Here is a 15,792-nt window from a genome sequence, read left to right on the forward strand (position 1 = left end):
CACAAGGCTTCGTATAGGCATATGCTTTCATTTCTCTTGAATGAGTACTCAGATTAAATGACTAGGTCATATAGTAGGCATATGCTTAACGTTTTAAGAAACTGCCAGACCGTTTTCCAAAACACTTAAACTATTTTACTTTCCCCTAGAAGTATATGAGGACCCCAGTCCTTCCACATACTTAACAAGAACTGATGAGATTAATCATCTTTTTTTTTTCCTTGCCTCCTTGCCCTAATTAGATTCTCTGGAACGATGTTGAATAGATGTGGTAAGAGCAGACATCTTTGTCTTGTTTTTCATTTCTAAGAGGGGGAAAAACAATCAATTCCCTTACTATTAAATATGATGTTAGCTTTATATCTTTTATAAATACACTTCATCAAGTTAGATAGTTCCCTTCTATTCCAAGTTTGTGAGATTTTTCATTAGGAATAGATGTCAGAGTTTGATAATGCTGTTTATGTGTCTATTGAGAATATAATTTTTGGCTTATTAATATGGTGAATTACATTGATTTTTTTCAAATGTAAACCAAACTTGCTTTTCTGAAATAAACCCTATTTGGCCATGATGTATCACCCTTTTAATATTATACTGTTGAATTCATTTGGTAAAATTTTCATTGAAATCTATACATCTATATCATGGTGATTATTGTCTACTCTACTGGGTTTTGGTAACAGTGATGCTTGATTAATACAGTGAATTGGAAAGGATTCGTTTATTCCATTTTTCTGGACAAGTTGTATAGAATTGATATTGTTGATTCTTTAATTAGTTGAGTTGACCAGGAAAGTTATCTACACTTAGTTTTCTTTGTTGGAAAGTCTTAAATTACAAACTCAAGTTCTTTAATAGATATGATGCTGTTATTGAGTGGGCTTTTGTTGTTTGTGCCTTTCAAAGACTTTACCATTTCATCCAAGTTCACAAGTTCATTGTCACACATTTTTAATTGTCCTTTTTTAAAACTTGTAGTGATGCCTCCTCTATCATTTATAATATTGGTAAATAAAAAATCATGAATGGTAAATTGTGTCATATCTTTTTGTCCTAATCACTCTTGCTGTTATCAATTGTATCAAGAAACAGACTTCTATTTTATTCCTTTTTTCCATTGTTTTTATGCAATGTATTGATTTCCATAGTGACATTTATTTACTTTCTTCTAATTTGAGTTTTATTCCTCTTTTTATCCTGGCTTTGTTAAGGCAAAAGGCGAGGTCATTGCTTTGAGACTTTTCTTATGTTCTTTTATTAATAATACAGCTATTTTAAAAAGTCCCACAGGTTCTATTGTCTTTCCATCCCACAAAATTTTATATGGTTTTTTAAAAAATGTTTATTTACTTATGAATATTTCTAATTTTGCTTTTGATTTCTCCTTTAACTCATGGTTTTTTAGAAGTATATTATTTAGTCTCCAAATACTTCGGAACTTTACAGAGATATTTGTTATTGATTTCTTTTCTTCTTTCTCTTTTTTAAAATGCATTTTTAAGTGGAGGATAATTGCTCTACAATATATTATGTTGGCTTCTGCCACCCAACAATGTGAATCAGCCATAAGTATACATATGTCCCCCTCCTTCTTGAACCTCCCTCCCTCCCCCCACCCCATCCCATCATTCTGGGTCTTCACAGAGCACCTCATTGAGTTCCCTATGTTATATAGCACCTTCTGTTAGCTATCTATTTTAAATATGGTAATGTATTTGTTTCAATGTTACTCTCTCAATTTGTCACACTCTCTCCTTCCCCTGCTGTGTCCAAAGCCTGTTCTTTGTGTCTGTGTCTCTATTCTTGCCCTGTGCATAAGTTCATCAGTACCATTTTTCTAGATCCATGCTGCTGTGTTAGTACGCAGTATTTGTTTTTTCTTTTTGACCTACTTCACTTTGTATAACAGGCTCTGGGTTCATCCACCTCACTAGAACTGACTCAAATGCATTCCTTTTTATGGCTGAGCAATATTCCATTGTGCATATGTACCACAATTTTTTTATCCATTCATCTTTCAGTGGACATCTAGGTTGGTTCCATGTCCAACTGTTGTAAATAGTGCTGCAATAAACACTGAATTACATGTGTCTTTTTTAATTGTGGTTTTCTCAGGGTATATGCCCAGTAGTGGGATTGCTAGGTTATATGGTAGTTTTATTCCTAGTTTTTAAAGGAATCTCCATTTTGTTCTTCATAGTGGCTGTATCAACTTACATTGCCACCAACAGTAGAAGACTGTTCCCGTTTCTCCACACCCTCTCTTGCTTTTATTGTTTGTAGATTTTTTTGATGATGGACATTCTGACCAGAGTGAGGTGACACCTCATTGCAGTATTGATTTGCATGTCTGTAGTAATGAGCGATGTTGAGCATCTTTTCATGTGTTTGTTGGCCATCTGTATGTCTTTGGAGAAATGTCTGTTTAGGTCTTCTGCCCACTTTTTAATTGAGTTGTTTGTTTTTTTGGTATTGAATTGCGTGAGCTGCTTTTGGAGATTTTGGAGATTAATCCCTTTTCAGCTCTTTTATTTGCAATTATTTTCTCCCATTCTGAGGGTTGTCTTTTTATCTTATTTATAGTTTCCTTTACTGTGCTAAAGTTTAATTAGGTCCCATTTGCTTATTTTTGTTTTTATTTCCATTACTCTAAGAGGTGGGTCAACAAGTATATTGCTGTGATTTATGTCAAAGAGTGTTTTGCCTATAGTTTCCTCTAAGAGTTTTACAGCTTCTGGCCTTTAATCCATTTTGAGATTATCTATTTATTTAAATATGTATTTCTTTTTATTTATTTATTTCACCTTGCTGGGTCTTAGTTGCAGCACACTGGCTCTTTAATCTTCATTGCAGCATGCCAAATCTTCTAGTGGTGGCATACAGCATCTTTAGGTGTGGCATGCAAACTCTTAGTTTCAGGATGTGTGATCTAGTTCCCTGACAAGGATCAAACCAGAGCCCCCTGTGTTGGGAGCATGGAGTCTTAGCCACTGAACCACCTGGAAACTCTCTGAGTTTATTTTTGTGTACAGTGTTAGGAAGTGTTCTAATTTCATTCTTTTATGTGTAGCTGTCCAATTTTCCCAGCACCATTTGCTGAAAAAGCTGTCTTTTCTCTATTGTGTATTCTTGCCTCCTTTGTCAAACATAAGGTGCCCATAAGTATGTAGGTTTATCTCTGCACTTTCTATCTTGTTCCATTGATCTATATTTCTGTTTTTGTTCCAATACCACACTGTCTTGATGACTCTAGCTTTGTAGTATACTCTGGTCAGAAAGGTTGATTCCTCCAGCTCCATTCTTCTTTCTCAAGATTGCTTTGGCTATTCAAGGTCTTTTGTGTTTCCATACAAATTGTGAAATTGTTTGTCCTAGTTCTATGAAAAATGCTGTTGGCAATTTGATAGGGATTGCACTGAATGTGTAGATTGCCTTAGGTAGTATAGTTATGTTCACAGTATTGATTCTTCCATGTATCTCTCCATCTGTTTGTGTCTTCTTTGATTTCTTTCATCAGTTTTGCATAGTCTTCTGTATATATGTTTTTTTGTCGCCTTAGCTAGGTTTATCCCTTGGTATTGTATTCTTTTTGTTGCAATGATGAATGGAATTGTTTCTTTGATTCTCTTTCTGATTTTTCACTGTTAGTGTATAAGAACGCCCCGGATTTCTGTATGTTAATTTTATATCCTGCAACTTTACTAAATTCACTGATTAGTTCTCGTAGTTTTCTGGTAGCACCTTTAGGGTTTTCTATGTGTAATATCATGTCATCTGCAAACAGTGAGAGTTTATATCTTCTTTTCCAGTCTGGATTCCTTTTATTTCTTTTTCTTCCCTAATTGCTGTGGCTATGACTTCCAAAACTATATTGAATAATAGTTGTGATAGTGGGCATCCTTGTCTTTTTCCTTATCTTTCAGTTTTTCACCACTGAAAATAAAGTTTGCTGTGAGTTTGCCATATTTGACTTTTATTATGTTGAGATAGGTTCCTTTATGCCCATTTTCTGGAGAGTTTTTATCATAAATGGGTGTTGGATTTTGTCATAAACTTTGCAGTTAGCTTTTCTTTTATTATATCTGAGATCAACTTCAAAGGTAAGGTGCATACAGTAGCCTTGAAGGAGACATACCCTTATAACAATAGGAAATCTAATAAAAGCTTCCTTAAGACACTTTTTTTTCCCTCCGTGGTGGTTGTTGGGAGGATTTCCATACCTGCATTGCAGGCAGATTCTTCATCATCCAAACCACCAGGGAAGCCCAAAAAGAGAACCATCTCCACGTAAATGACTCTACCTTAATAAATCATTCAGAATTTACTTGTTAAAACAAGTGTAGGTAATAATACCAGCAAACTTATTACAAAACAGAAACAAACTCACAGACATAGAATATAAACATATGGTTACCAGAGGGGAAAGCTTGTGAGGGAGAAATGAATTAGGAATTTGGGATACAAACTACTGTATTTAAAATAGATAAACAATAAATTCCCACTGCACAGGGAATTGTATTCAGTATTTCATAATGAAGTATAATAGAAAAGAATCTGAAAAAATCTGTTATGCTTTGCTGTATACCAGAAACTAGCACAACTTTGTATTTCTATTAAAGAACAAAATGAAAAAAAAAAAAAAAACCAGTGTAGGAACTCTTGGTGCAAGTCATTCTGTCCTTGCCTCCTTTACCACAGTGGCATGCATCTGAGCAGAAGGCTCAGTTTTGATGTAGAAAGTGGGAAACTTCCTGAATTCTTGTCAATTCTTCCTGAATTCTGGTCAATAACTAAGATTGGCTATCTTGTGTTCTCCACCTCAGCATCAGTTGTCTATTGTCTTTAGTACATTGATGCCAGTATATAAATATGTATTCATTTGCTTAGTTTACTAATGACCATCTTCCCTATTAAACTATTACTTTTGTGCAACCAAAGGGCCATATCTGATTCATGCACAATTCACTATCCTGCCCTGAACCCAAAGTCTGCCCTGTTAAGACCTTGATAAATATTTATTGTTGAATCTATTTCTGAGCAGAGAAGGCAATGGCACCCCACTCCAGGACTCTTGCCTGGAGAATGCCATGGATGGAGGAGCCTGGTGGGCTACAGTCCACGGGGTCGCTAAGAGTCGGGCACGACTGAGCGACTTCACTTTCATTTTTCACTCTCATGCATTGGAGAAGGAAATGGCAACCCACTCCAGTGTTCTTGCCTGGAGAATCCCAGGGATGGGGTAGCCTGGTAGGCTGCCGTCTATGGGATCGCACAGAGTTGGACACGACTGAAGCGACTTAGCAGCAGCTATTTCTGAGAAAGTAGATTCTTCCAGGCACAAAGTACAGCCCAGTAAAATAGAACCGAAGGGTTGTATTTATAGCCAGTACCAATGTTATTAGTGAGTTTGAGGTAAAAGATGATGTTTCTTCCAGATATTTCTACTGTTCTAATGTTGTAAATAAGCAAAGCTGGTAATCCGTGTCTCTATGCAAGCAAAGATTTTTTTAAATTATTCTTAAATAGGAGCATTACAAAGCTTTGAGCTAACTGAAAGAAAGTGTGTTTTTAGACAGAGGTCTTATTATACAGGTGTTGAATTTTGATTGAGGGGAGATGATGTAGGGGGAAGAGCACACGGGAGAAGATACCAACAGATCAACTCCAGATTAAAGGAACTCTCTGCAGCCTTCAGAAAGCTGGCTGTGTAGGAGAGGGAAGTGTGAGGGTATATATTTTCCAAGAGTGATTAGCAGATTTGTTGGTGGAATCTGACCTACAGGAAGACCCCCTGAGTTTATTGTATCAACAAGATCTGTCAGCAGTAATTATGCTAGTATTAGTGTGGAAGGAGGTAGACCAAAATGTCAACAATATCTTGGGTCCTGGGATTCTCAGTTATTTTTTTCCTACTTTTTACTCTTATGTTTATCCCATTTCTTCTATAGAGAACACCGGAACAATATATAGTCAGTGTTTCATTATTTTTTAATACAAATTTATTTATTTTAATTGGAGGCTAATTACTTTACAATATTGTATTGGTTTTGCCACACATCAACATGAATCCGCCACGGGTATACACGTGTCCCCTATCCTGAACCCCCCTCCCTCCTCCCTCCCTGTACCATCACATACAGACTGAAAGTGAAGGGCTGGAAAAAGATAGTCAGTGTTTTAAATGTGAAACTTTTACCATTTACATTTGGTGCAAATTATTTGTCTTACAATCTCAAGGAATGCAAATGAAAGTCTACCACAAAAAGCACATACTCTAGGTATTACTGAATTATCAGGTATTTGACAGCCTTAAGCCCTCAAATTGTTTTATTGGTGTTAAAGTACATAAGCTGTTTAAGACTATTTTTCTTCAAATGCTTTCAGAAAAATATTTAATTTTCTGCACAGCTTTAATTTTTGCCTAAATGTTTTATGGCTTGTTAACATGCAACCTGACCTCTATATCTTCTATTTGACCTAATTTATAGATTTTTTTTTTAATGACCTCATTTGACTATGGAGAAAATCCTTGCATGTCAATTTTTAATGTAAATTAATTCTGCCCTAAAGTCTAATAATCACTTTGGAAGCTGTTTATAAAACTGTACTATTAATTTTGACATTTATATTCACTGCAGAATTCCTATGTTTTATTATCCAGTGTTGCAGGATGTAAATAAATGTTTCATTATATGTTTGGGATGTTTAACTAAAGTTTAATAGGCTTTATTTTGGCACAATTTAATATCCCAATAATTCCTTTATCTACAAAATATTTGAGTTATAAGTGAGACAATTTCCAATGATGTGTGTGTGTATTTGTGCTCATTGGTGTCCGACTCTTTGTAACCCCATGGACTGTAACACACCAGGCTCCTCTGTCGATGGAATTATCCAGGCTAGAATACTGAAGTGGATTGTCATTTCCTTCTCCAGAGGATCTTCCCCACCCAGTAATCAAACTCACCTCTCTTGTGTCTCTGGCATTCAAGGTGGTTTTTTTTTTTTTTTTTTTACCAGGTGAGTCACCAGAGAAGCCCCAATTTCTAATGATATACTTCTATATTGCTTCCCAGGTAGCACTAGTGGTAAAGAACCTGTCTGCCAATGCAGGAAACATAAGAGATGTGGGTTGAGTCTCTGGGTTGGAAAGATCCCCTGGAGGTGAAAATGGCAAGCCACTCTAGTATTCTTGCCTAGAGAATCCCGTGGACAGAGGAGCCTGGAGGGCCATAGTCCATGGGGTCACAGAGAGTCAGACATGACTGAAGCTACTTAGAATGCACACACTGCAGAGTATATGCTTTAACATTGCCAGATTAAAAACCTAAAAAAATCCAACTAGTCGGTATGAACTTTTGTATTGCTGGGCTTCCCTGATAGCTCGGTTGGTAAAGAATCTGGCTGCAATGCAGGGGATTTGGGTTTGATCCCTGGGCTGGGAAGATCCCCTGGAGAAGAGAAAAGCTATCCACTCCAGTATTCCAGCCTGGAGAATTCCATGGACAGTGTAGTCCATGGGGTCACAAAGAGTCGGAACATGACTGAGGGACTTTCACTTTTCACTTTTGTATTGCTAATATAATTTCTATCATATTCTTATTGGAAAATTCATTAATCCATTATAGTTATAATTTCATCCGTTTTCTTCTCTGGTTACAACCACTCCTAAGATCTTTAAAATATCACAGTAAGCAGTGGGATTGCTGGATCATAAGGCAGTTCTATTTCCAGTTTTTTAAGAAATCTCCACACTGTTCTCCATAGTGGTGTACTAGTGTGCATTCCCACCAACAGTGTAAGAGGCTTCCCTTTCCTCCATACCCTCTCCAGCATTTACTACTTGTAGACTTTTGGATCGCAGCCATTCTGACTGGCATGAAATGATACCTCATAGTGGTTTTGATTTGCATTTCTCTAATAATCAGTGATGTTGAGCATCTTTTCATGTGTTTGTTAGCCATCTGTATGTCTTCTTTGGAGAAATGTCTGTTTAGTTCTTTGGCCCATTTTTTGATTAGGTCATTTATTTTTCTGGAATTGAGCTGTAGGAGTTGCTTGTATATTTTTGAGATTAGTTGTTTGTCAGTTGCTTCATTTGCTATTATTTTCTCCCATTCTGCTTCTTTTTTGTTGTTGTTGTTGTTTACTCACTAAGTCATGTCCAACTCTTTGGCAATCCCATGGACTTAAGCCCACCCAGCTCCTCTGTCCATGGGATTTCCCAGGCAAGAATACTGGAGTGGATTATTTTCTCCCATTCTGAAGGCTGTCTTTTCACCTTGCTTATAGTTTCCTTTGTTATGCAGAAGCTTTTTAGTTTAATTAGGTCCCATTTGTTTATTTTTGCTTTTATTTCCAATATTCTGGGAGGTGGGTCATAGAGGATCCTGCTGTGATGTATGTTGGGGAGTGTTTTGCCTATGTTCTCCTCTAGGAGTTTTATAGTTTCTGGTATTACATTTACATCTTTAATCCCACTGCTGGGTATACACACTGAGGAAACCAGAATTGAAAGAGACACGTGTACCCCAATGTTCATCCCAGCACTGTTTATAATAGCCAGGACATGGAGGCAACCTAGATGTCCATCAGCAGATGAATGGATAAGAAAGCTGTGGATATACACTCCATATACACAATGGAGTATTACTCAGCCATTAAAAAGAATACATATGAATCAGTTCTAATGAGGTGGATGAAACTAGAGCCTATTATACACAGTGAAGTAAGCCAGAAAGAAAAACACCAATACAGTATACTAATGCATATATATGGAATTTAGAAAGATGGTAACAATAACCCTGTATACGAGACAGCAAAAGAGACACTGATGTATAGAACAGTCTTTTGGACTCTGTGGGAGAGGGTGAGGGTGGGATGATTTAGGAGAATGGCATTGAAACATGTATAATATCATGTATGAAACGAGTCACCAGTCCAGGTTCAATGCACGATACTGGATGCTTGGGGCTAGTGCACTGGGATGACCCAGAGGGATGGTATGGGGAGGGAGGAGGGAGGAGGGTTCAGGATGGGGAACACATGTATACCTGTGGTGGATTAATTTTGATATATGGCAAAACCAATATAATATTGTAAAGTTAAAAAATAAAATAAAAAAAATATATATATATCACAGTAAGTCATAGAGTATTCTAGATTTGTGGGACTTCCCTGATAGCTCAGTTGGTAAAGAATTGCCTGCTATGCAAGAGACCCTGGTTCAATTCCTGGGTCAGGAAGATTTTCTGGAGAAGGGATAGGCTACCCACTCCAGTATTCTTGGGCATCCCTTGTGGCTTCCAGCTGGTAAAGAGTCCGCCTGCAATGCAGGAGACCTGGGTTCGATCCCTGGGTTGGGAAGATATGCTGGAAAAGGGAAAGGCTACCCATTCCAGTATTCTGGCCTAGAGAATTCCATGGACTGTCTATTCCATGGGGTCACAAAGAGTCAGTCATGACTGAGCAACTTTCACTTCCATGTAATGCCCAGTATGGAAACCACTAATCACCTGTGGTTGCTGAGAACTTAAAAAGGGCTGCTCCCAATTAAGATGTGCCTTAAGTATAAAGTATACAATGGATTACAAAGTTTATTATGAAAACATAAATGAAAATATCTCACTGGCAACTGTTGAAATAATATTTTGATTATGTTGGTGTAAAATGCATTATTAAAACTTTGCCTGTTTCTTTCACCTTTTTAATGCAGTTATTATGTGTGTATTCTTAGTCGTTTGGTCGTGTCTGACTCTATGCAACCCCATGGACTGTAGCCCACCAGACTCCTCTGTCCACAGGATTACCCAGGCGAGAATACTGGAGTTGGTTGCCATTTCCTCCTCAAGAGGATCTTCCCCACCCTGGTATCAAACCTGTCTCTTGTGTCTCCTGCATTGGAAGGCAGATTCTTTACTGCTCTGCCACCTCGGAAGCCCAATGCAGCTAGCAGAAAATTTAAAATTGCATTTGTGACTCACATTTGTGCTGAATATTGCATTTCTCTTGAGCAGTGCTACCTTAGTGCTTGCTTCTTCACCAAGGACACATGTTCTACCAAAAATATTTTGGTGAATGAAGCCCCCAGTTTTTGTAAACAACATTGAGATTTGGCTAGTAGTATTCATCCAAGCTGCCATGATATCAGTGTCCACTGGACCTCTAACCATCACGTTGCTTGTCTGGGCAAGGAGCAGTAGAAAAGAGGAAGGATTGATAGGACTCATGCCAGACTTCTGACCCTTTTTAATGAGCCTACCTTTTCTCACCAAAGCATTAACTATACGCGGCTAAAATAAAGAGTAGGAAATGTTATCTTTTCAATAATATTCATGCCAAACAAAGTCAGGGTTCTGATGCTATCAAAGTCAATGTCAAGTCAATAACAGCAGTATTAGACATGTTATCCATAAATCTTAACTTTCATTTTCTTTTGATTATTGGGCAGTGTTATCAAACATCCTGATTTGAAGGGGAAAACCCACAAATACAGAAATTTTATGTAAATTTTCTTTATTTTTTTTAATGTTGACACCTCATTCAATTTAATTTTTTTTTTTTTTAAGTAATTTTAGGCTATGGAGTAACTGGAGAAATAGTACAAAGAGTTTCTGTACACTATTCATCCCTAATGTTAACATTTTATTTAACCATAATACAGTTGCCAAACACAGGATTTAAAAATGGTTTAAGAGGTGTGCCTGTGGATACAAAATTAGGTACAAGACTATAAACCAGGAGCTGGCAAGCTTTTTCTGTTAAAGACTAGAGAGTAACTCTCTTAGGTATCTGCCAGTACTGTGTAGCTCTGTCCTTGTAGCACAAAAATAGTCATAGACCATGTGTGGAAAATGAGAGCATGTCCAAACTTTATTTCAGAAACAGGTGGCAGACCAGATTAGGTCCATGGGTTGTGCCATGTGCCAACACCTGCCATAAACTAAGGTACTGACCCTATTTGATTTCATCAGTTTTCTCATTAATGTTTTTCTTTGTTCAATACAAGCTCCCACATCATATTTAATTGTCTCTGCAATCTCCTCCAATCAAACGGTTACTCATTCTTTTCTTCTCTTTCATGAACCTGACACTTTTGAAGTATGCTAGTCAGTCGTTTGGTAGAATGGCTCACAATTGTCTCATGGTTTCTTGTGATTAGACTGAGGTTTTGTGTGATTACAGATATGAATATGGGCATGGGTTACTATACATACATATGTTTCTTGACTCTGTCCACTGAGAAAGCCTAAGGTTAGTGATCCTCAAATAGCAAAAAGCATACACAGCACCCAGATCCTTGATTTTTTAAACAAAAAGCCATTTTCCAATAAAAGGATCCTGAGCTCTTTGGAGAAGTCGTTGGTTCCATGGCCAGGGTGGGGAAAATAAGAGAATTGTCTGGAATGTATGTGTTTCTCGAAAAAGAATAGGAACATGTCAAAAGGACATATGAACCAGGAGGAGTTCCAAAGGGCCAAAACTGGGACTTTGTGAGCAACCTGATATATTATTAAATTTTGGATTATAACTTGTGAAATAAAATAAGACTCCTTGGTGATATAAATAACTACATAAATAAATGGGGTGATGGGGTACTCTCTTTTATGAAAGAATTCTAATTAATAAATAGCATTGATTACGGTCCAGTGGAGGAATGAAAGAGAAAATTCCCATTAGGCAGATACCACAGTGATAATTGTTGCAGGTACAATTCACTGATAGATACAAAGACTAAAGTTGGTGGAGGATAGGATATTTGCATAATCTCAAGGTTTAACTTCTAAGAGATTTATGAATTACAAAGGAGCAGGGAATAGTTATATTTCACTAAGTGGCAGATATACCTTAACTGAATGATCAAGGTTAACATCACCAGTAATAAGACATAATATTATGTACCCCTATTTCAAATATTTTAAACATCACTTTGGTTAAAAAGTGAGATTTTGCACTTACATCTCAGTTTGCAGTGTCTACCATGGAGTGTACCCCCAACAATACTTGATTTGCCAAAGTTAAAAAAAATTTTTTTTAATAAAATGAATTTTCTTGCCTCTTAAGAAAGCACTGTATTTCCTTCTTAATTCAAAAAAGTTGAAGTATGACTCAGTTATTGTAGGATAAATGAGGTGTTAATGGGTTTGATATTCACTGGATTCAAATCCTAGAATTGGTAGAATTTCTAGAAAGAACACAAAGGCCATATATCTTCAGTAACTACACTAGATGGTTAAAAAGTTTAAGAAAACTCTTAAATGGTTAAATCTTTGAATCAGTTATTCAGAATTCACAACTTGCACTTTTTGTGTTCTATTGAATTAATTAAACACCTTCCAGGGCATATTTCTTTAGTTTCTATTGATAGCACATATAGCTGATTGTTCTGCTTTGGGCACTGACACTTTACTTGATAAAAATCCATCTGCTTTCTTTCTTGCAGCCATATCATCAAAGTTCTATTTATATTTCTTTGCTCAGTTTAATCCCTGTGCTCCATTTTGTCATGCATTTGGTTAATATCGCTTTTGCTTAGAATCACTCGCCCTTATTGGGAACTTCAGTTTATTGAAACAAACCACCCCGTTGAAGGCGAATACCAGTAGTGAAACTGCTGTGCAGCCATCACAAAGGGAGATGGTTGCTGAGGCAGCTGCGTTTTCACTCTGACATTCCTACTTTGGTTGAACTGCCGCTGTGCTTCATGTATACATTTTAGTTTCTTTTTTTAATGTAAACTTCTGAGCAGTCATATCAGGGAAAAGTAACCAATGGCACAGCATGCAAGATTCATAAACCTAAAGATCCATGACTTAAAGATATTTGCCTGTGAGTACAAAATTAGGTAGGAATGTGAATATTTAGAATGAGGTAATAACTCATAACAAATTATGAAGTTAATAAGCTAACAATGCAAACATCACAAAATCAGAAAAGCAGTATATTTTTATTAATAGAATGCCATGCTGCTGCTGCTGCTGCTAAGTCATTTCAGTCGTGTCCAACTCTGTGCGACCCCATAGATGGCAGCCCACCAGGCTCCCCCATCCCTGGGATTCTCCAGGAAAGAACACTGGAGTGGGTTGCCATTCCCTTCTCCAATGTGTGAAAGTGAAGTCCCTCAGTCGTGTCCCACTCTTTGCAACCCCATGGACTGCAGCCTACCAGGCTCCTCTGTCCATGGGATTTTCCAGGCAAGAGTACCGGAGTGGGGTGCCATTGCCTCCTCCAAATAGAATGCCATACTACCTCTCATACCACCTGTCTAATATCTTGGCCACTGTATATGTTGGCACAAAATGCTTTGATTATCTCTTTACTTTTAAATATAAAAATTATTTTGAAACATCCTTCTGCAAAGAAAATAGAATCATAATACAGCTTTCTCTTTAAGATGTCTGACTGAAGTTTATTTTTTACTGACATCTAGAAAAGCTTATTTGGGTATCACATCTTGTTATCAGTAGTGGTATGTAAACTTTTTTAGAATTATCAAATTTTGAAAAACCTCTACCATATTTCTTGAATGCATGAGCCATAAGGTTTCACAACATTTGAAATTTGCTTGTGCAATGACTAATCTTAACACTCTTTAAATTGATGAACCATATCTCCAGTGACTTGTCATTGTTTGTTCTATGATGAATTTTATCTTCATAATCTTTATTTGTGTCAAATTGAAAAATGGAAATATGCTCAAGTGTTCATATGATTCACTTTTTTATTAATTGAATTATCAAATAAGAACCAGTCTGTTACTTCTATTTACCATTTTCCTCCTAATGAATGCTTTGGATGTGGTCTGAAAATTATTTTAGTACAAAAGACTTCTTCAACATCAGAATAATTTCTATTGGTTTAATCAAATGTTCATTTCATATTTAATTTTTAAGGTCTTTCTTCCATTCTTAAATAAAGATATAAAAGTACCTTTCTTATATGATCAAAGGAAAGAGGTTTAGTTTCTCACTTGTTTTAATGATACCTTCAGAACAACTTTCCATGTGCTGTTAAATGATATGTTCAAACTACATCAACTTACAAAACAAAAGTTCTGTGAATCTTTGAAAATACATCTCTGCATACTTCTTGTGCTGTTGTGCCCATGTGGCAAGGCTTAAGGAGCTTTACAAAAGGCAGCATTCCCCCTTGCACATACACCCAGAGCTGCAGGGCACACTTATATTGCAATATGTTTTCAGGCCCTGCATCTTTATGCTGGGATGCTGGGTTAGTCAGTATATGGAGGTGTTGGAGATTTCCTGGATGGCATTGCTACACTTGGAATAACTAGCAAAAGCTGAACTATAATGGAAATTGACTGCAAAACACATAAATATATCCCACCATTAACTAATCAAATCAATCTCCAACTCAAGTACCTCCTCAGCTAGAGCCCCCAAATAACTACAGCCACCCCAACTCCATGCAACATATAGTGAAGTGTAATGTAGGAAGTTGGATTACAAACAGACAGTTCTCTTAACCAATTGCTGTTAAAAGATCTTACGTTTGCATAATCTTCAAAAATATATAACCATGTGAACATATGGCTAGGGTCCTTCCTAGGCCGAGGCCTTGATGTCCATGAACAAATGAATGACCTTGAGCCTTTAGCTTTATTGGCTTCATGGTACATTTATCTCCATTCTTTATCCTGCAGGGAAATATCAGAAGCAAAAACCATGAAGACATTGATGATGAACTAGTAGCTGAGTGAGTGCTGGTAATTCAGAGAAATCGGAAATGCCCTGAAATCTTATACTTGAGACAGGTTTCTCAAAATATGATAATAATCTGTAAAAAATAGAATTTCCTTACACCAAAAGCTTTAATAAGCTTTCTTAAACTATAAATTAAAGATAATTTTTTCCATAGTCAACCAGGCTGAGCTCTTCTTGAAATAGTCCAAGAGGAAGCCTGGGTTTTGTGATTCATTCCTTTATTGATGCTTCAGTTTCTTTATGAATTTCTTACTACCAGGACCATGCTGTTTGTCTCCAGTGTCTCTCCTGCTTCAGCTAAGTTGGACCTGTTTTCTTGGTAATGACAGACATGAAAAATCAAAAAAGCACAAGCACTTGAAAATATAGGGAAACTGCTGTGTCCCTTTAGTGTTCTATGAACAGTCATGACCTCTCTAAATCAAGCCACATAACCAAACCTAGAATCAGAGAGGGAGTGACCTAAGAAGTTACTTGGTGAAAAGTATGGGTACAGTGAAAAATGAGGAATTTGGACAATTCTTTTTAATTAGTTTATCCCAATGTCCAAAACTGAACCCTTGATTTTCTTGACCAACATACTTGCTATTATCTGAGTGTTGATATCTTCTACAAAATGGCTATGTTGACATTATAATCTCCAAAAATGATGGTGTTACTGGTGGGGTTTTGAGGCAGTGATTAGGTCATATGGGTGGAAGCCTCAAGAATGGAATTAGTGTACGTATGAGAGATCCCACTGAGCTCCCTAGCCCCTCCCACCACATGAGGATACAGCCTGGAGGAGAGCCTTCACCAGTTACGCTGCTGCCCTCCTGTTCTCAGACTTCCAGCCTCCAGAACTGTGAGAAGTAAATTTCTGTTGCTTATAAGCTGTCCAGTTTGTGACACTTTGTTATTGCAACCCAAAGGGACAAAGGCACCATGTAAATATGCTCCTCTCCAGCTGTTCCCCAGGTAGACTGCTGTCCACCCTGTTGACTGCTACCCACCCTGCTTCTCTTGCACCATAGCCAACCCATCAAATAGTCATCAATACTTTGAAAGTATATCTAGAGTCAGACCA

General features: G+C 37.1%; 1 protein-coding gene across 5 annotated transcripts in view; it reads left to right on the plus strand.

The window, feature by feature from the left end:
* Positions 1-15,792, plus strand: part of PAK5 (p21 (RAC1) activated kinase 5) — a 422,360-nt gene that overhangs the window by 159,072 nt on the left and 247,496 nt on the right. The window contains exon 2 of one of the 5 annotated variants that reach the window (XM_086335109.1): positions 9,807-9,872. The exons of the other annotated variants lie outside the window; for them this stretch is intronic. The gene's annotated coding sequence lies outside the window, so the exon portion shown is untranslated. The remainder of the gene's footprint in view (positions 1-9,806; positions 9,873-15,792) is intronic. 5 annotated transcript variants of the gene reach the window in all.

This window comes from Bos grunniens, chromosome 13 (assembly GCF_055505025.1).
Source record: "Bos grunniens cultivar Pamir isolate PY7600 chromosome 13, Bosgru_T2T1.0, whole genome shotgun sequence".
NCBI lineage: Eukaryota > Metazoa > Chordata > Mammalia > Artiodactyla > Bovidae > Bos > Bos grunniens.